Source organism: Polypterus senegalus, chromosome 14 (assembly GCF_016835505.1).
Source record: "Polypterus senegalus isolate Bchr_013 chromosome 14, ASM1683550v1, whole genome shotgun sequence".
Taxonomy (NCBI): domain Eukaryota; kingdom Metazoa; phylum Chordata; class Cladistia; order Polypteriformes; family Polypteridae; genus Polypterus; species Polypterus senegalus.
Genome location: NC_053167.1, coordinates 143,178,899 through 143,201,175, shown reverse-complemented (window position 1 = coordinate 143,201,175; position 22,277 = coordinate 143,178,899). Strand labels below are relative to the sequence as shown.

General features: G+C 40.8%; 1 protein-coding gene and 1 long non-coding RNA gene across 2 annotated transcripts in view; both read left to right on the top strand.

Annotated features, from left to right (window-relative positions):
* Positions 1–22,164, top strand: part of LOC120515065 — a 44,933-nt gene extending 22,769 nt beyond the window's left edge. Inside the window, exons 3-4 of the long non-coding RNA XR_005630574.1 lie at positions 14,433–14,478; positions 22,132–22,164. This is a non-coding gene — a long non-coding RNA (uncharacterized LOC120515065). The remainder of the gene's footprint in view (positions 1–14,432; positions 14,479–22,131) is intronic.
* Positions 22,165–22,168: 4 nt separating this feature from the next.
* LOC120515064 (interferon-induced protein 44-like) overlaps positions 22,169–22,277 on the top strand; it is an 82,960-nt gene continuing 82,851 nt past the window's right edge. Inside the window, exon 1 of the mRNA XM_039735784.1 lies at positions 22,169–22,204. The gene's annotated coding sequence lies outside the window, so the exon portion shown is untranslated. The remainder of the gene's footprint in view (positions 22,205–22,277) is intronic.

The following is a 22,277-nucleotide window of genomic DNA, read 5'->3' as shown; positions in this document are numbered from 1 at the left end:
TGATACTAACCCTCACCTACTGTATTCTGTTTCTCTTCTTGGTACTCAAATGTGGCACTTGGTACCACGCCCACCTGCCAAGTTGTTTTTCCTGCTTAAGGTAAAGTCATCTCTGATTGGGGATCACAGGAATCATTAGATAGAGGGGTCCTTTCATTGGATTGGATGTCCCATCACTGACTCAGCTGTGGAATGGCCAATAGGGAGAGGCAGCTTGATGGCTGAGGTCTCCAGGGGCCTCATGTATAAACGGTGCGTACGCACAGAAATGTTGCATAAGAACTTTTCCACGTTCAAATCGCGATGTATAAAACCTAAACTTGGTGTAAAGCCACGCACATTTCCACAGTACCTCATACCCTGTCAGCGACGCAAGTTCTCCACTCAGTTTTGCAGACTGGCGGCGCAGCGTCAAAGCAGTGACATGAACAATCACTGCGCCATGCGTGTTCCCATGTTTAATAACAGGCTTTCATTCCAATCATCATGAAATTGATATCGTATACATCTCGGTATTTTAATTAATTCAGAGAGCTGTAATTTCACAAATGTAATGGATTCTGTGTCCTGTTGGAGGAAGAGAAAGAGCGGAAGCACGTAGTGATTCACGCACATAGAGCACATAGAAGATCAAATACAAAACAAAGCATTTAACGTGCTACTTTAGTTACAATGGGATTTGAGAAACTGGTTAATTAAATGATTTTAAGATGAAGTTTATGATGTTCTATGTTAATGACAAAATAAACTACATGATTAAAGTGGAAATTTCAGTTATTAAAGTTGACATTTTGAGCTTTTTCCCACTGTGTCCCTATTTCTTTTTTTCTCTGTACCATAATAAGCTTTCATATGACACTCAGACGGTGGGCTACAACTCGCCTTTTCACGGCGACTTTGATATGTGACTTCTTTTTATTTTGGCACTGTGCGACTTTCTGAACTTGAGCTCTCGAGTTTCTCTGACACTCTATGTCACTCGATCAACTTCCTTTTATTGTTTATACCACAGTTTAATTAAACAAATAGTATGTTTTTCCTTTGCCACTACTTGGTATTTGCTGAAATTCTTATATTTTCCCTCTCACTTTTCCCATTGTCTTTTCACAGAGCGCTGAGTTTAAGGGCGATTTATATTGATTTGCATGTTCAAAGAGGTGTAATTCTGGGAGCAGTTGGGGGGGACAGCAGGCGTGTGCACGAGTGTTACTTTTCACGCTGACCGGGATTTATGTAGCGGAAGAACGCAGAAATTGGCCAACGACAGATTCCTGCATCTGGATTTTTCTGTGCATAAGCACATTTTGGCTTTTGTGCTTATGTCATGTTATAGTGCGAATTCTACACACGGCGTTATGAATGAGGCCCCAGGACTCTAAACAAATCCAAATCATATTATGTGATATCCATCCATTCGTCCATTATCCAACCCGCTATATCCTAACTACATGGTCACGGGGTTCTACTGGAGTCAATCCCAGCCAACACAAGGCGCAAGGCAGTAAATAAACCGGCAGGGCGCAGCCCACCGCAGTATGTGATATGATATCAGCTACTGTTAAATTCTGCTCCGTACTTGTAATATTTTTATTTTACTATTATACTGTATAGGGAATTACTTGTGTTCTGTTCTGTGTATTGTATTGTGTTGTATTGACCCCTTTTTCTTTTTGACACCCACTGCACGCCCAACCTACCTGGAAGGGGTCTCTCTTTGAACTGCCTTTCCCAAGGTTTCTTCTTTTTCCTACTTGGGAGTTTTTCTTGTCTTCTTAGAGTGTGAAGGCTGGGGGCTGTCAAGAGGCAGGGTCTGTTAAAGCCCATTGCGCACTTTATGTGTGATTTTAGGCTATTATAAAGGTGTCATTTTGCTTGGCTTTTCTCTGCTATCCAAAAATAAATTGCATTATATTGTATTGTATTCAATACAGTAAACAGCATGTTGTTTTCCAATATGGGATGATCCGTATTTATAAAAGACAGGTGGACACCCTACTGGTATGTGTGGATGAAGTTTATTAACTAGAAATAACACAGGAAATAATCAAGTGTCAGTGACCGCCAAACTTTGATTCATTTGGTGCTGCTTCAGTACATGTGAAGCGTGGTCAAATTAACCAGATTAAATTAACATATTTAGGAGTTGTGTTCAAATAGTTAATTGCCGGTTTTAAAGTGTTAATTGCATGCATTAATGCAGGTTAATCAGCAGCTTTTAATTATTAATATAGACTTTCAGAAAGCCTTTGATGATGTGCCACATGAGAGGTTGGGCATCAAACTAAAAGAAGTGGGAGTTCATGGTGTGGTGTGTGGATGGGTGCAGAATTGGCTCAGATACAGGAAGGGTGATAGTGTGAGGAACCTCATCAGAATCAAGAGTGGTGCTATTTTTATAACTATAAATGATTCAGATAGGAATATAAATGACAAGCTGGTTAAGTATGCAGATGATACCAAGATAGGTGGATTGGCACAAAATCTCAAGTCCATTAAATCTTCAAAGAAGGATGTAGACAGCAGACAGGCTTGGGAAGATTTGCAGTGGATTAAATTTAATGTCAGTAAATGTAAAAGTATTACTCATAGGAAATAAAAATGTGAGGTTTGAATACACAATAGGAGATTTGATCATCAAACGTCTACCTTATGAGAAGGTCATAGTGGACTCTATGCTATCAGCAGCCAGACGTGTTCAGAAGCATTAAGAAGGCTAACAGAATGTCAGGCTATATAGCGCTTGATGTGTGCAGTACAAGTCACAGGAGGTGACGCTCAGGCTTTATAACACACTGGTGAGGCCTCATCTGGAGTACAGGGGGCAGTTTTGGTCTCCAGGATACAAAAGGACATAACAGCACTAGAGAAAGCACAGAGAGAGAAGGTTAAGGGCCTTACTCAAGGACCCAGCAGAGTAGGATCTCTTTTGGCAGAGACTGTGATTTGAACCGGAACCTTCGGGTTACCAGCGCAGATCCTTAGCCTCAAAGCTGAGCCTAACACTTGCATTAAGCTTAGGTCTTGTTAGGTCTAATTACACAATGGAGGTCTGAAAATCGAGAGTCCACCTTATGAGAAGAATTGAGGAGTCATAGTGGACTCTAAGCTATCAACTTCCGACAGTGTTGAAAAGCCATTAGGAAGGCTAACAGAATGTCAGGTTATATAGCCTTGATGTGTGAGTACAAGTCACAGGAGGTTATGTTTCAAAATCAGATAAAAAAGGATTTGAAAGGTGTTTTATCTTGGTAGAGTAATATATGTATTGCTCTACTGTCCCCTATTGTATTATTAATATGTAGCCTTAGAATGCCTAATCTCACAGACTTACCACTGTATATAACTTATCCCCACCTTCCCTTCTATATCTATAACCTCAGGCAATTAGATGTAGTAAAAGACAAGCAGGAGTTAAGTTACACATAAAATAATGTATTACTGATAATATTCATAAATAATAACAAAATGCAAAGTACATTTGAATATTGGCAACCATACAACCTGATAAAATGGTGATGTGTAATTCAGGTGGCACACAGACTTGCAGTTACTTAAAATGTCTCTAGTTAAGGCATCGTTGGTGCTCAGCTTTCAGCCACATGTCTGTTCAATATGGCTGCTGAGCTGTGCTCTTCATTGTGTTGTCTTCATCATCACAGGTTAGCAAGAGAGATGCTTCTTCATCATATGTTGGTTAGAGAGAGAATGTGGTTGAGCAAGCACATTTATAGATGTTCTGTCCAATTCCTAGAACCAATAGGACATCATGGTACTTGAAGGCCTCTGAGACAAGCCAATTCCAAACAGCCATACCTCAGACCAATGGGTGAAATAGAACATCTTATCTCCTGCCCCCAAGACCATATATTACACTAACCTGGCTTTGTGTGGGGATGGGGAAAAGACTTTAGCAAAGAAATGCTCATCAAACTGGTTTAAGACACATCCCCAAATCCTGTCATAAAATTACAAAGAAAGTCGTAAAAATGGGGGATAAACAAGAATGCCTCTCACCAAGGTACCACTAAATTACATTGGTTTGCCTAAATTATAAATAAAGACATACAAAACATTTATCAAGTTATATGCAAAATCTACATCACAACACTCCACCCGATGAATGTTTTGTACAGTGTCTTTATACACAATGTCTTTAAATTGTTTCAAGAGTCTGATGCATAACTTGTGCATTGATTGGCAGTATTTGCTCTCCCAGTGTTAAAAGTTGTCCGTGACCATTTGTCCATTACATATCTTCTTTATTTCAAAGACAATCTGAAGAACTTGGAAGCGCTCCTGATGACTTGTATTTGCTCCAGCTTGCTCAACTCTTTCTGCAGTCTTCATATGTCATCAGATCTGGTGGTTCAAAATGAGACAAGTCCACACCTTCCACTAAACTAGCCCACTACAATTTAGTCTATTGTGTGAATTTTTAATCTGTACTTGTTCTCTGTCTAACTGCTAATTAGACCCCTGTCCCAAACTATCTGTTTAAGCATATGCAGCTGTACAATTAACATCAAAATTTGAAAGGTAACATGCCACAGGTGCCAGTACAACCACTTCTGCCCAAGTGACAGCACATGTGCCACTGCATAAACTGTTCACAAACCAACATTTGTGGCCCCTCTGCACACATTTGGGGTTGACTTAGTTGCCTCTTGTGCTTTCCTACCCATGGTGCAACTCTTGACTGCCATCAGCCTTTACCAGTATAGGCTGGCATCACCACCATGAGACATCAAAGCTTGCAACTCTCATCATTCCCCCCGTAGGCCACCCCTAGAGTTGTTTGCTCACCATATGCATACTCATTGTGCTAAACACCTCAGTTCAGAATTGGCCCACTGGTCCTGTGCCTGTACCACAGCCGACAATCTCAGCAGGGCTTCCATATTTTCCCAATTAGACTATATCTAAACATCGGAGCCCATATGTCTTGCAAATGTACAGCTGCACCTGCTTTCCTGAAAAGTTCACCAATTTTCTTAGTATACCTTTTCTTATATTAATTATCCCACTTAATTAATTAATACCCAGAATGTATACTTTATGAGCCCAAAATAATCCCCTTATTTTGGCATTCCTAACTGGTTTGTTCAGTTTCCACCCCTTGGAATATAAATTTGCTGCAGTAATGAACAAACCTTTCCTTTTAAACTATAGCTATTGTGACTAGTCCTATTATTGCATGACTTGTGGACTTGTTACTCACTTAAACCCCAGTAAGTGTCTTTTCTTGCTGTCTCTTCAGTTCTTCTTCATGTCTTTGTCGTTGTCTTTGCTTGTTGTCTTTGTCATTTTCTTTCTTTTTTCATTCTGCTATGTAGGCAGGTCTGCAAAATGGAAGGTGACAAAGCAGTTTCTGTCCATCTCATTTTCTTGGCTTGTACCTGGTGCCAAAACTCAAACTTTGCTTCCAGGCATTCATTGGAACAGCTTGGCACTAGTGCCACGCCACTCCAATGTGCCAATGGTAACCCGATCTCCTGCATGGATTTTACTCTGCTAATTGCCTTCACTATTTATTACCTGCACCAAACCAAAGTCCATAAAACCTTACAATAGAAGTAGCACTATTGCACAAGGCCAGAAAATTGAAACAGAAATAACTGTTTTCCTTTCCTGTCTTCCTGCCTACCCTTCTATTTTTTTCATTGCCTGTGTGTCCTTTTTTTATTGTATGGTAACTGCTACCTGAAAGTGTGGGCTGAAGCCTCTCCAGAACCCAAGTTCTAAATCCAGCATTTCTGCTAAAACTGACCTGTGTTCTTTACTAAAGACCAGCTCACTTTTCTCCATTTTATTGCATGGAGAGTCATAGGCTGTCTTTTTGAACAACTGGTCAGTCAGGTTTCGAATTACTGGACCTAAGTGTGTGTGGTTTTTAATTACTGCTGGCCCTAGCACAGCTGTTAGGACCTTCACACCCCTGTGCATTCCTGGCTTGCTAGCTGAGCTTCCTGCTGCACCATCCCCCATCCTTTGTTCTTTGGCTTGTCCTGTTTCATTCAAACCAACTCCTAAACTGGTGCACTTTCTTTCCAACTCAGCCATTCTTGCACTAGCACATTCAGACCTTTCACACACAAGCACTTGAATTCCTTTCATTTCCATTGTTCTTTGTTTTAATTCCACACTTTCTTTACTCAGTATCAAGCCATTATCCATTTCATGCCCTCTAGTCAACAATTGCCATTCACACTCACCAGCTCCTCTGCCTTCTATCTGATCTCTTTGTCCTAAATCAAATTTCAGTGCAGCACTGGTTACCTTTCCTAACAGTGGTGAAATATCTATCAGTGTAGCATGCTCTTTAAATACTGGACAGGCCTCAGAATTACTTGGAGATTGTGGTGCAGTGGAGAATAAAGGAAGAAAACACCCTTGCTGTTTTCCTTCCTTTCATCTCTCTCCTTTTCCTCACACTCACATTCCCACTCTTTATCTGAGCACACATCTGTCTCATGTAAGTCACCCACCCATGTTTTAGGGTTCCAGTCCGATCTGGTTACTGTTGCCCTAACTTTCACCATGGGGGTTTACATTTCTTTTTTCCACTTCTTTCACTGCTTTCTACTTTAGCAGTGGGTGTTCTACATGCTAACACTTCACAATTATCACACCAACTGTTACATCTTTCAAAACTCTCACTCAACATTCCATAACTTTCACTTTCATTCACTTTGCTATTTTCTTCCTTATCATGATCTTCCTTATTACCAATAATACAAGCTAGTAAACCTCTTATAACAGCAGCTGTCTTCTTTAAACCTGATCTCTGTTTTCTTGCTTTTAATCCTTCCAGCCCCTTCCATTTTGTGGCACACTCAGCTCAGCTTCTGCTTTCTCTACCTGAACTACAGGTTTCCTAGCTTTAGCCTGCTTCCTCTGCCACTCCAGTGGAAGATGGCTGACTTTAAAATGAACTTAGGCATTTCTAAGTCTACAATTTACTCTAATACAATTTGCCAAATTCGTTATGGGTTGGCCTACTTTTGCCCCTGTAAGCAAACATACACATACATACACAAAGATTCTAAACGAATAAGTACCGTATGAATGACAAATGCATGTCCCATCACTCCCTAGCACTTTAACCACTTAAATGCCGTATGAATGACGCATGCATCTTTCACCACTCCCTAGCACTTTAATTAGGGACTCACTACCACCAGCACTAACAAACATGCGGGTGTCCTTGTGACACACATGAAGTCTCTACACTTTGTTGGTTATATTCCATTCAGCAACCAAACAATGTTTTACTTCCACCGCATTTGTACACTGGGTGCCCTAAAATTCACATACATAAACAAACACATACATCAAAACAGTATTTGCAAACAGGGTGCAAAACTTGGTTACCCCAAAATCCTGCCGACTACGCCAATTGTTTTATCTTGGTAGAGTAATATATGTATTGCTCTACTTTCCCCTATTGTATTATTAATATGTAGCCTTAGAATGCCTAATCTCACAGACTTACCACTGTATATAACTTATCCCCACCTTCCCTTCTATATCTATAACCTCAGGCAATTAGATGTAGTAAAAGACAAGCAGGAGTTAAGTTACACATAAAATAATGTATTACTGATAATATTCATAAATAATAACAAAATGCAAAGTACATTTGAATATTGGCAACCATACAACCTGATAAAATGGTGATGTGTAATTCAGGTGGCACACAGACTTGCAGTTACTTAAAATGTCTCTAGTTAAGGCAGCTTTCAGCCACATGTCTGTTCAATATGGCTGCTGAGCTGTGCTCTTCATTGTGTTGTCTTCATCATCACAGGTTAGCAAGAGAGATGCTTCTTCATCATATGTTGTTAGAGAGAGAGAATGTGGTTGAGCAAGCAAATTTATAGATTTCTGTCCAATTCCTAGAACCAATAGGACATCATGGTACTTGAAGGCCTCTGAGACAAGCCAATTCCAAACAGCCATACCTCAGACCAATGGGTGAAATAGAACATCTTATCTCCTGCCCCCAAGACCATATATTACACTAACCTGGCTTTGTGTGGGGATGGGAGAGAAATCTCATCAAACTGGTTTAAGACACATCCCCAAATCCTGTCATAAAATTACAAAGAAAAGTCGTAAAAGGGGGCAAACATGAATACCTCTCACCACTTGGTTTGCCTAAATTATAAATAAAGACATACAAAACATTTATCAAGTTATATGCAAAATCCCACATCACAACAAAAGGTCATAAGAGAAACAAAGAAAAATGCTAGAAAAGCTGAAACAACACCAGCACTGTTCTAATTTACAAAAATATAGAAACATGCATATATTTATAATAGAAAACTAAATTTACATTTACGTTTAAAATAGTAATTTGTTGAAGTCAAATACTGGTAGAATCTAATGCATGTTTGTCTTTTAATGTAATTTCTTTCTGCTATATGGCAGTCATAATCATCATTGAGAACACAGTAACCAATAAGGACAAAGACACTCAGCACTTGTGGAGGCTTCATGTTGTGGTGCAGGAGAACCGCCTGCATCTGAACATCAACAAGATAGAGGAACTGGTGGTGGACTTTCAGGAGACCAAAGACCATCAGAGACCACTCATTTATCCAATAGGATGGACATGGAAGTGGTGCAGAGCTACAAATACCTGGGGGTCCACATAAACAGCAAACTGGACTGATCTAACTACACACTGGCACTGGATAAGAAGGGACAGAGCAGACTGGACTTGCTAAGGAGACTCAAGGTCTTTTGATGTGTGCAGTAAGTTGCTAGAAATGTTCTACCAGTCCGTAGTGGCCAATGTGGTGTTCTATGCTGTGGTCTCCTGGGAAGAAACCGAGTTCAAAGAATGCACAAGGCCTGGACAAACATATTAGGAAAGTCTGCACCACCAAAGGAGAACTCTGAAAACACTGGAAGATGTTTAATGGTGGGAAAATTGGGTGTCATCTGACAAATCCCCTCATCCCCTCCGGGAAGCTCTCTCTCTTTCTCTGTCTCTCTCTGAACACTTGTAGCCACCACAGTGTCCTAAGAAACCCCTCTGGGGGTCTTTTTATGCCCCTGCTCTCAGGCAATTGAGTGCTTCCTTCTTATTTACTAATTAAGTTCAAGTTGAACTATCTGCACAATATACATTGATTGATTGATTGATTGATTGATTGATTGGCTGTATTATTTGTACTACAGTCTATAGTGTTTGTCCTTGGTTTTTTTCTACTGCTGCATGCATCTGAATTTCCTCAGGGAATAATAAAGTGTATCTAATCTAATCTAAATTAATTCAAATTGGGGATGTGAAATTGGTGACACTAATTAAACTACAAACAAACTGGGCATTGCCCATCCTGCTAGGCTTTATGGCACCCCAGACCTGTTAAGAAAGCAGATTTAACAGGGGTTCAGGAATCCAGCTACACAAACCCCAAACTAAGTGACTGAACTTCAACTTGCACAGGATCTTCCTGGACTTCATCTGATCACAAAACGTAAATCAGAGGTGACCTGACATTTCCCCAGAAGCCCCTCTGCAGAACACTTGAGCCAAAAGCGCCAAAATGGACACAAGGTAGGACAAAGATGTACAGTTCAGGGGACGACAAATAGGACTCACTTGTTAAAAACATAAGAAACATTTGACAAAGGAGAGAAGACCATTCAGTCCATCATCTCAGTTGTTGAGCTAATAATTCCCTTGAGATTAATAAAGTTTATCAAGTTTAATCTGTAGTAGTAGGGTGTTGGATTTTGGATGCAATGAGAAATCAAGCAAAATGAGCCCTTTCATTGGCTAATAAAAAGATTACAATATGCAAGCCTTCGAGGCAACTCAGGCCTCTTCTTCAGGCAAAATGTAATCAGATGGGGCCGAGTTGCATATTGTAATCTTCAGGTGTCATTTTGCTTGACTTCTCAAGGTTAATCTTAAAAGAGATGCACTTTAGTGTGAAATTGTGTGTCATAAGTCTCAGCTGAAGAGATGGTCACTTGGCTTTCAAAAGTTGATTTGAAATGCATTGAGATCAGAAAAGGAAAATCAAACATACTGTACATACTGTAGGTCTCACCTGACTTGATGGGAGAGGAGCTGGCGTTGAATGTTTGTCGCTTCTCTCTGAGTCTGAGTCTGAGTCTGTAGTTTAATATTGCCAATTTACTATTTTTAGTAATAGTAAATACGGCTCGTACTTTTCTTAAAATTTTCCTGTTCTGTTTTATCGTTTGTCGTGGATTTTACGCATTTTATTAAATTTTTGTTGTCTATTCACCTGTTGCCTGGACATACTGTTTTATTGTTTGCTGTGGATTCTACGGATTTTTTATCAAGTTTTATCAAGATTTTGTGTCTACTCACCTGCCGTCGGGATATACTGCTTTACTGTTTGTTGTGGATTTTGCGGCATTATCTGGATGGTATCCTTTTCTCCCTCTTCAGTTGGAATGGTGCTCAGCTATTCCAGTTTACAACTTTGCCAACTAAATCCTGTAACCACTCCTGGAATTAACATCCACATCATTAAAGAACTTGGACCTCTTTTCCATCCTCGTTACATTCATAGAGGCTCTGGTCGGAAGTTCATTTTCAATAAACAGCAAAAGTGCTCTGCTACTAACATTCCATCTTTTGGTCACCTGTCGCACGTGGATATGTCATCAGAGCACCATTGTTTCAACTACTATCAACATCAGAAGTATCGCAAGATCTCTGCACTCTAGCTTGGGAAACACCTGAGCCACTGTGAGAAATACTGCGAGATCCTTACATCCCGGCTGGATTTATTTTGTGGAGTGGATTCCAAGCCGCATGGAGTGGATTTAATGTATTGAGACCTGTACTGAGATTTACTCCACAATCGCTGGTCAAATTTGAATTGTTTAATTCTCAGTCCATCAGCAATAAATCCACACTGATTGAAGAACACATCAGGGACAAAGGACTTGACTTCATGTGTTTGACAGAAACCTGGCACCAGTCAGAGGCTTACTCTGCCTTAAATGAAGCCTGTCCATCTGGCTACAGTTATTTAGAAGCAGCTCGCAGCACTGGGCGTGGTGGTGGTTTAGCCATCATCTATCGTCAGGTAATGGGGGTGTCCCCTATTTCGTTACCTGTAACATCTTCCTGCGAGTGTCTTGTATTTAAATGCAAGCCCCCTTTTCCCATGACTGTTCTTCTTATCTATCAACCTCCAAAACCTAACTCTGCTTTAAACCTGGAAATGACTGATCTTCTCACAAACCTGTGTGCCACCTCTGCCAACATCATAATCCTGGGAGATATAAATATTCATATTGATAATCCTAAAGGTTATCTCACTGTTGATTTTCTTGAGTTGTTAGATTCCCTCAACTTACAACAATATGTTGATGTCCCCACACACTCTAGGGGTCATACACTTGACTTGGTTATTTCAAACTTTGCTTTAATTAGTAATTTACAGGTTTATGATCTTGGTATTTCAGACCACAAAGTAGTGTCAATGGAGCTACCCTTTTTCTCCCCTCGTACCAAACCAAAACGGCAGATTCATTTTAGAAATTTGAAGAACATCAATGTGGATGCCTTGGCCCTGGACCTTAAACTTCTTTCTACTGATCTTACCAGTTCCAGCTCTGTTGCTGACCTCGTTGATCTCTACAACCAGTCTCTGAGCAGTCTCCTTGACTTTCATGCCCCTTTAACGTCTTGGTCCGTCTCATTTTCGTGCTCAGCACCATGGTACACCTGCGAGCTGCGAAAAATGAAGGCGGCGTGGCGTTTCCTTGAGCGGCGGCTCAAGGCTTCTGGGTTGACTGTTCACAAACAGGCCTATAGGGAACATAGGAGGGCGTATGCGGAAGCTTTGAAGGTTGCACGGTCCAGATTCTATTCTACCATCATTACAAATAGCTCCAGGGATCCAAAAAAACTTTTTTCTACTATAAATCATCTTCTTAAACCTCCTTCATGTGCTGATTCCGAGGCCACTGATGAGAGGTGTAATCTGCATATCAATTTTTCAGACCAAAGGTTTATAACATTCGCTTAAACCTCTCCACCATGGATATTCTGTTATCCCCAACTGTCGACCTGCTGCCTGTGACTGTCTAGTCCCTTTTGCTCCTTCTCTGTTGCCACATGGGAAGAGGTGGAGGGCGTCATCAGGAAAATGAAACCGTCTACCAGTTTCCTGGACCCTTTTCCCTCAGCCTTGCTGAAGGCCAACATTTCTGCTGTTTCTCCACTTATCACCAGGATTATAAACCAATCCCTTTTGGCTGGCCATATTCCTTCAGCACTAAAAACTGCTGTCATCAGACCTCTACTGAAAAAACCCACCCTGGATCCTGAAGTTCTGTCTAACTATAGACCCATCTCTAATCTTCCATTTCTCTCTAAAGTTCTGGAAAAAATAGTTGCAGTACAACTTCGTGATCATCTCAAACTGAATAACCTGTTTGAAAAGTTTCAGTCTGGTTTTAAGCCCTGGCCATAGCACGAAACAGCCCTGGTCAGGGTCACAAATGACCTTCTGATGTCAGCAGATACTGGTCCTCCTCTTTACTCATTCTCCTTGACCTGACAGCTGCTTTTGATACAATTGATCATAATATTCTTCTTCACCGTCTGCAATACACCATTGGACTTTCAGGAAATGTTCAAAATTGGTTTACATCTTATTTGACCGGTAGAACTGAGTATGTCGCCTTGGCAGCGCAAAATCTCACACCCATAATGCTACCTGTGGTGTTCCACAGGGCTCTGTGTTGGGCCCCATCGTTTTATCATTTACATGCTGCCCCTTGGAAGTATCATTAGCAGACATGGTCTATCTTTCCATTGTTATGCCGATGACACTCAGCTTTATTTTAGGACTACTCCCACCTCCTCTACTGCTCCTCTGCCAACATCTACACTGATTTGTTTGGAGGAAATAGAGGCATGGATGAGGCTCAACTTCCTTCAGCAAAACAGATCTATAACAGAAGCAATTTTAGTTGGCATACCACACCATCTTCGTTCTTCTACCATCACCAGTATCACTTTTTCTGGTCAAAACATTCCTCTTTCTACAACTCTTACAATTTGGGTGTTAAAATGGACTCTCAACTCACTTTTGACACCCACATTAAACATCTCTGTAAGTCATCTTTTACCATCTCAGGAACATTGCTAAACTTCGTCCAACACTTACCCTGGCAGATGCAGAGAGGCTTGTCCATGCCTTTGTCTCGTCCAGGCTGGATTAGGACTCAGTACATTCAGAACAGCGCTGCCAGGATCCTGATGAGGGTGCTGGAAGCATAGCCACATCACTCCTATCTTGAAAACCCTTCACTGGCTCCCTGTACCACTAGAATTGAGTACAAGGTTTCCTTCCTTACCCATCAGTGCGTCTATGGATGTGCTCCCCTGTATTTACAGGAACTCCTTATCCCTCATACTTCCTGGCGCACCCTCTGCTCTGTGCATACTAACACTCTTCAAGTTCCCAGAACTAAGCTTAGCAGTATGGGTGATCTGGCCTTTTTCTTGGTGGCGCGAGGCTGTGGAATTCTCTCCCTGATTGCCTGAGAGCCCCACAGTCGGCTGATGCTTTTAAATGAAACCTAAAAACTTATCTTTTTAGAAAGGCATTTTGTTAAATTATTTCTATAGATTATCTTGTTTGTTAGTTTATTCTTATTTTGTAGCTCTTTGAGACTGTTAAATATAAAGCACAATATATATAAAATTTATATTATTATTATAATTATTTTCCACTGTTGCTGATTAGACACGGCTACCATTCTTGTGTTGGATGTGCATAAACATGTCAGCTTAGATCAGCCACAGTTCAGGTGTCTTAGGTCCGAAGCAACACTCGTGCACTGCAGTTAAAGCAAAACATTCACAACAACGACCTGTAAAGACAAATGACTTTCACCTTTAGTGACCAACATCCTGAAGGACACTTAGTCCAAGTGAGGTCACAGAGGAGGACTGCAGTCAGTCCTAGCAGCACTGGGCACAGCAGGACGTAACTCTGGACAAACACAAACGTGCTGCTCAAATGATGTGAAACAATTTGATGAAGAAGATTCTTATTCTGACCTGTCCATGTTCATGTATGGGAAAGTCAATGCCTTTGTAAATGGACACTTTGGGCCTGATCTCAGGTTACTTTTGCCAGGATGTCCCACATTTAAAACTAACTTGTGAGTGGCAAACTGTCTATTTTAAATTAAGAATTAGAATTTAAAAAATTGGAATCTGTGTCTGTCAAACTCTTGGGTTGTAAGAATCACTTGGTGGTGAGTCAGGCTCATTTTGTGTTCTTTTCAGTCCTCATTCTTTCTTTCTCTTCTGAGTGGCGATAATGGAAGTAATGATGCATACGATGCTGAGTAGTGGACAGCTGATACAAATCCTCATGCCACACGGCTCATTATCTTTCTTTTATTAATTTCAGTTTTACAGAACATTCACAGACATGGGAAGTGGAGAATCCAAAGAAGGTAAGTCCCAGCACTCCAACTTCCATTCTTCTGTCTCCTACTATTAATTTGCCCCTATTTTTTAAAGGATCCGGTGCCTAACCATTCCTGGCTTTACCTGTTCCATGTAACTGGCATTACAGTTGTGCCCATCCCATGGACCACCCTAGGTCTCAGTCACAGGGCTGGGCATCTCAGATGTTTGCCAGGCTACCTGTCCCAAGCATCCAGGGAGAGTTTTCATGGTTTAACCCACACCACAATTTTCCAGGCCACCCACACATGTCCAGGTCCAGTACCTTCTACTGCCATGTGCCCATCTATTTGTAGCACAGATCTTTCCATTAACAGAATATATTTCATACCATGTTAGCCTCCAGTTGCATCCATATTTTCTGCCCCTACTATGCTTGGCACCCGGTAATGGAACCTGTCAGAGAAACTACCACCTAGATGTGCATTATAAAACAAATCAGTAATAAACAATAATAAAATAAAATATGAACAGAGATGAACAAAACCCTACGTATGGTAGATCCCACACAAAGTTTCTTTCTAAATCTCAGAACAACTTGAAATTATGTACTAGTTTCCACCTATGGCTTAAAAATGCCCTTCTTGAATATTCATGACCTAATCACCATACACATTTGGCCGTGTTCCTGTGTGATGTGTGAACTACAAAACCAAGGGAGAGCACAGAAAGAAATGAAACTTCAGTGAATGTGAACTTGAGATGTTATTGACATTTGAAAGAGTTTAAGAGTCTCCAAAATGGGTGGACTATGGTACTGAAATAAATCTCAAGTAAAGGGTATTTTCCCACAATTTATAATGTCAAGTTTAATGGAAATGTGTTTCTCAACTAATTAGATGTAACTCTTAGTTAGGATTCTGGGGTGGCATCTTGTCTGCACAGATTTGCTCCGATTTCTTCCCACAATCCAAAGAGACATGGTGGTTAGATGATTAAGTGATGCTAAATCGCTACATGATGTGTGTGTCTGTTCTCCTTTGATGACCTGGCACTCTGTCCCACCGTTGTTACTGCCTCGTCCATTGCTTGCTGTGAGAGGCTCCAGTTGTCCTCTGCCCTGGACTAGCAGTCTTAGAGGACGGTTGGATCAATGTATGCTGTAATCTGTCCTGCCCAAAGTGACTATCACTTACACGTTGCAAATCCGTAAGCAGACTGAGAAATACTTGGTACACTTTCAACTACAGGCTAGTTCACTGTTTTAGATGCAGCTTGAAAGGTTATTTCAACCTGAGTATATTCAGTATTCAGTATTTTCCACTTTTACAGACACTAAAAACGCTCTTGTCGGCAAAACAGATTGTCAGCACTGTAGTGATTCAACAATAATGAGCACGTGTTGGTGCTAATGTCTGCTTTGTACAAACAGTGACAAGGCAGTTTGAGCAAATCCCGTCACACGTCACACATACTCCTGTCACTGTATATTTAAAAACAAAATGCAATATCTGTCTCTTTCATGAAGCACATAATTAACTCTTAAATCAGTTAACTGAGTTGCGTACACATTTTGCCAAGTCAAAATACATAAATTAACAAACTTAACTGTCATTTAAGTATTACTAATGATATTTCCGTCCTTTTCTGTGTCCTCTTGGGTTGTGTGCTAAACTGGCACTGAACTGGCATTAACATTACAGAGAACATCACTCATAAATCACCCAACCCTGTGCCATTACAGGTTTAAAACAACCAGATTTTAAAATAGATGGATAGATTTATATATGGACAAACATCAGAATGTGACTGACACATCATTGAAATGTGCAATTAAATGAGATTTCTGTTCACTTCATTGTCCTGCTGCTTGGAGTTGCTAAAATGCTAACACCAAAATGGGCAATCCAATCACAGAGTCCCAATACATAATCCAAAAGAGTGGCCAAAACTAGAGTAAGAAGATTAAAACTCCAGTACTAAACAAGAAAAAGCAATAGCAAAATGAAACACTCACCAACCACCAAGCACACACAATGTAACGCAGAGGGACTGCAAATCACATGAGCCTTTATACGCTGGGAGCAGTCCCTCAATGTAGATCGACAGGTGGACCTGCCTCTTTGGGAAAATAAAATTATGATAGCTTAATTTAACTTTTTCCTTTCAGTATAAAAGGAAAACAACTTATGAATTCTGATCAATCAATCCATATGCATAAGATGGATACTTTTTACTATTGATTTAGGAAGAAACTTATAATACAGGCATTATAGTCATTTACAGTCCTGGTGCGTGGTGGTAGCTGTGGGATTTTGTTCCAACCGGATTCCTAATTAGAAAACAAACCATGTTGATAATGAGACTTGGTATTTACAGTAACTCAGTTGTTTACACTTTCAGCTTTCTCTGGCATGTGCAGGAAGTTTATGTAGGCTTTTGTTCTTTGTTCAGTTGCTTTTCTCCTTTGTTGCCTTGGTTGTACATTCTGGGTATAGCTATACTACAGCTTCCTCTTTGAGGATTTTACAAACAGTGTTCTCTGTTATGGGCAAAGTTAAACCTGCTGGGTCAGTTGAGGTTTCATGTAAAACAGTGTGTATGCACAAAATGTTGCATACCTCCCTTTCTAGGCTCACTTTTAGATGCATAAAACTAAATTTGCCATAAAGCCACGCACATTTTCACGACATCCCCTGACTTACGTATGCATGTTTCTGTTTGGTTTTGCAAACTAGACGCACCCAGCATCAAAGCAGTGCTACTATTTCTGTGTAATTTCCTTTTTCAAATATTTTGAAAATTTAATTGCATATCGTTTACAAATTTGAGGCACTTGGTTGTAATCATTCTATAACAATATAATGGTGCACGCAATGGCCAAACTACTCCATCTACCATGGCTGCTTTAGCGTTGTTGCTTCCAGTGCACCACTCAGTGTATTTTTACCCATTGTATGTGAGTGTGGAATCACAGCTGAACAGTAGCTGATTGGAAATCCCTGGAAGACATTTACAGCACAAACTGCCTCAGGAAAGCCACCAGCATCTGCATGGACTCCACTCAGCCATGCCACAGTCTATTTGAACCTCTTCCATCTGGCAAACACTTCAGAATCTTTCCGACACGGACCTCATGGTTCAGAAACAGTTTCATCCAAGAACTATAAAGGCACTCAATCAGTCCATCAAATGCTCCTGGTAGAACTGTTTGTATTTAGAATTAGAATGACTTCACTGTAAACTTGTACTACAGTTGTAATACTGCACAACCTGAGCCACTTTATGAACCATCTGCACTTTATGTACATGTACATTGGACTTATGCTTTAATATTGTAAGTTGTTAATTTTTTTGTATTCTTATTATTGTTATATCATTTTATAGGAAAATAACTTTTATGGAGGATTTGCATATTGAATCTCCTTGTACCATACAATGACAATAAAGAAATTCAATTCAATTCAATAGAAGAGAGCATATTTACAGATGATGATGACTGCCTTCTAAGCTGATTTAGATTTCCAAGAGTTATCCTCTTGGCTCTGTGTGCTGTAAGCATACTAGGATGGATACAGTTAGGTACATAAATATTTGGACAGAGACAACTTTTTCTTATTTTGGTTCTGCACATTACCACAATGGATTTTAAATGAAACAACTCAGATGCAGTTGAAGTGCAGACTTTCAGAATTAATTCAGTGGGGTGATCAAAAGATTGGGAGCACCACACACCCTTTCCAGCGACCTCATGACCCCCATGCTCTCTAATCCATCTACTGACTTCATAGGAAGAGTCACCAGAGATATGAATGTCACTGCCAAGGTAAATAAACCTCTCAATGAGGTCGACACCCTCTCCGCAGACCGACTCACTGATGATGGCTGTGCCCAAGAGGTCATTAAAGGCCTGGATCTTTGGTTTTTATCAGGACACTCGTAAGCCCAGACACTCAGACTCCTCGCTCAGTCTCTTGAGCGCCCCAATCAGAGCCTCCATTGACTCTGCGAAGATCACAGCATCGTCAGCAAAGTCAAGATCCGTGAATTTTTCTTCACTCAACAGATGCCCCACAGCCGCTGGACCCCACAACCTTTCCCAACACCCAGTCCATACAAGCACTGAACAGAGTAGGAGCAGAACACCCGCTGACTGACCCCAGAATCAACTGGGAAAAACACAGAGGTCCTGCCTACACTCTGCACAGCACTCACAGTACCAGTGTACAGGCCGGCCATGATATCCAGCAACCTTGAGGGGATCCCATGAGCCCTCAGGATGTCCCACAGGGCAGCTCGATCAACTGAGTCAAATGCTTTGTGAAAATCGACAAAGGCTGCAAAGAAACTCTGCTGATATTCGCATTTGCACTCCATGAGACCCTCAGTGCCAGGATGCGGTCGATGGTAGACTTCTTAGGTGTAAGACCAGACTGTTCCGGTAGCTGGTAGGTGAGCAAGAGATCACGGATCCTATTGAGGACAACCCTAGCAAGGACCTTACCCAGCACCGAGAGCAGTGTTATCCCTGTGTATTTGCCGTAATTCAGGTGATCCCCTTCCCTTTCCAGATAGGGACAACAAGTCCCGTTTTCCAGTCAGTGGGGATGATGCCAGTCTCCCAAATGGAAGCAAAGATTGCTTCCAATGCCACAAGGACAGCCTTACCACCAGCCTGGAGAAGTTCTCCCGGATACCACAGATCCTTGAAGCCTTTCCCCCTTCAGCTGGTTCACCACCTGTGCCATCTCAGTGAGACTGGGGGTTCACAGCTAGTGGAGGATCAGCCTCAAGAACCACAGACCCAGAGATATCCAACGTCCCTAGCGGAGGATCAGCTTTGAACAACTGCTCAAAGTAGCCAGCCCAGCGGGTCACAACTGCAGTGTCATCCGTGGGACAGTTCCATCAGCTGCCCTGACTGCCACTCTCTGAGGAACACATTCAGATGTGCATAATGCTTCGATTCCTCTGTAAGCAGGACGTGGGTCTCTAGACTACAGATGGTGTGTCACCTGCTCACAGATTCCTCTAACAAACGCCTTTTATCTGCCCTCAGAGCCTTCACAGCCATCCTTCTCAGTTCCGAGTAGAGACCGGAGTTGCCATTGAGCTGTGCGCTGTGACTCTTCTCGATGATATCCAGAGTGCCCTGCGAGATGAAACACCTCCTTCTGGGAACATCGGTAACACCAACACAACCCTCAGCAACCTTCAAGGTCTTGTCACGGAGGGTCTCCCACATCACATTAGGATTGGCAATCGTACCCAAATCTGAAAGTTCCTCCACAAACTGCGTACAGACTCATTAGAAACAGCCTGGTCTTGTAGTCTGGCCAAGTACAGGCTCATTTTCCTAGTAGGTGGTAACCTACTGGACCTCAGCTAAGAGAAGAGAGAAAGAGAGCATAAATAAATAAATTGATGAGTTTAATAGGTGGATAAAGATAAATTGAGAAGACAAAGAAATGGGAATAGAATCTACTTCCTCAGTGCTTTAAGAGCTTATTCAAAATATTATTGATTAGATCCTGCCAGGTTTTGAAAAAGTTCTGCAGAGATTTTTCCAGTTTCAAACAGTATATAACATCAGTCACTGACTTAAATGAGGAGAGTTGGGATTCTTCCAGTTTAGGAAAATAAGTCTGCGTGCCAATAGTGTATTGAAGGCAATCACAGGTTGTTTGTCCTTCTCCACTTTAAGCCTCTCTGGTAGCCCACCAAACACAGCTGTTAGTGGGTTAAGAGGGATTGGGACCCTAAGGCTGTCTGAAAGGTAATTAAAAATTTTGGTCCAAAATTATGTTAATTTGGTGCAGGCCCAAAACATGTGACCCAGTGAGGCTGGAACTTGATTGCAACTTTTGCAGGTTGGATCTTGCCCTGGAAACATTTTGGACAGTTTTAAGCAAGACAGATGTGATGAAATATAATTTTCGGATGAATAATTGTATGATTTACGGCGTATGGAGCGCAAGTGAATTCTCTGCATTGCTACCTTCTACTCCTTCTCTGATATGTTGAGTGAGAGATCCTTTCCCCATTGTCCTCTTGGATCTTTGAAAGGGAGGGACTGTAAAACAATTTTATATATTGCAGAAATGCTTGTCCTCAAAACTGAGCAATATTTTTCCAGCATAGAGGAAGGTGGGAGGTGAGGAAAATCGGGCAGATTCTGTTTAACAAACTTTCTAATTTGAGGATAGTGAAAGAAATTTGTTGCTGGAAAATGAAACTTTTTCACATCGACTTTAATATCTGACCACTTCTTTTTTTAATTCAGGCACTGTGTGACTTTCTGAACTTGAACGTTTGAGTTTCATCCCATCAGTTTCCTTCTGTTGCTCATACCACTGCCTAAGCCACCAAATCATATATTTTTCCTTGGCTCCACTTCGCTGAGTAGGACCGTCACTTTGTAGTCATTTATAACAACAACAACAACAACATTTATTTATATAGCACATTTTCATACAAACAGTAGCTCAAAGTGCTTTACATATTAAAGAATAGAAAAATGAAAGACATAATTATAAAACAAAATAAATCAACATTAATTAACATCTAATAAGAGTAAGGTTCAATGGCCAGGGGACAGAAAAACAAAAACTCCAGACGGCTGGAGAAAAAATAAAATCTGTAGGGATTCCAGACCACGAGACCACCCAGTCCCCCTATAGTACTACTCTTTATACTATACTACTATTTCTACTGATTTGCATATTCAAATATGGATTTGGATTTGTAAAGGAGAAGTGAGACAGAACTTGGCATATGGACATTTTATGCATCTGAATTTTTTTGTGTGTACGCACTTTCCAGTTTTGTCCTTATGCCATGTTTTAATATGAATTCTATGCACAGCGTTATACATGAGGCCACAGCTGATCCATTAGGTCCCATCATTAGCAAGATGAACATGTGGCTTTTCAGTACAGCCTCACTCTCACTCCTTACACTTAGCAAGGTTTGGACCCCTGACCCCTTGTTCTTCTCCAATACAGACAAGTGCTTCATCTTTCAGTCCTGCACTGGTAGCTCTTCAGAGAAGAAAGGGATTGCTGCAGCCTTTCTCATGGCCACACTCCAGAATATGAGGTCCCTGAATTTATGACCAGGCCAAGCAGTGAACTGATAGTGGAAGCGATGAGTTGGGGTATTTTAGGGTTCTTTAAAGGCAGGTGTGGCCATCTTGCCATTCATTGGTTTCTCAAATGCACATAAGGCTGTCCTTTTAGTTGACTATTGGAGCAAAGTTTTGATCTTCAAGGCTGCCAATCATTGACTTATAGCTCTTAGTTTGACTTTGGGTATTTAGATGGTACCTTTTCTTTCTTTCTTTCTTTCTTTCTTTCTTTCTTTCTTTCTTTCTTTCTTTCTTTCTTTCTTTCTTTCTTAACTAAAGCAAACATAAAATATTGTTTCTTATTTTAAAGTATTATAAACTAATGCATCTCCATAATAAAAAAAAAATCTGTCAGTCTTTAACAATTACTTGTGAGACAAACTATACCCATGTTCAAATCTGTATTAGTTGTCAAACTCACTCAAATCACCAGACCAGCTAATCCTCCCATTTGTTTCTGGCTAAACCATCAAGAGGAAGGTAAACTGGTACATGAACAGTGTGTGACTTCTGAGGTCTTCCTGTTTAATTGTGGTTGTGTCTTCATCTTTGGCTTTCTTTTTCATTTTCTTAGGTTCACTTCCAAAGGACTGACAATGAGAAGAAGAAGAGTGAATCTTTTTCAACGCTTTTCAAGAGTTCACCTGGTGAGTTATTAGACGCGTGTCAGACAACTCCAGGAGTGTGGTTTGCAGTCACACAGCATTAGTGACACCAGTC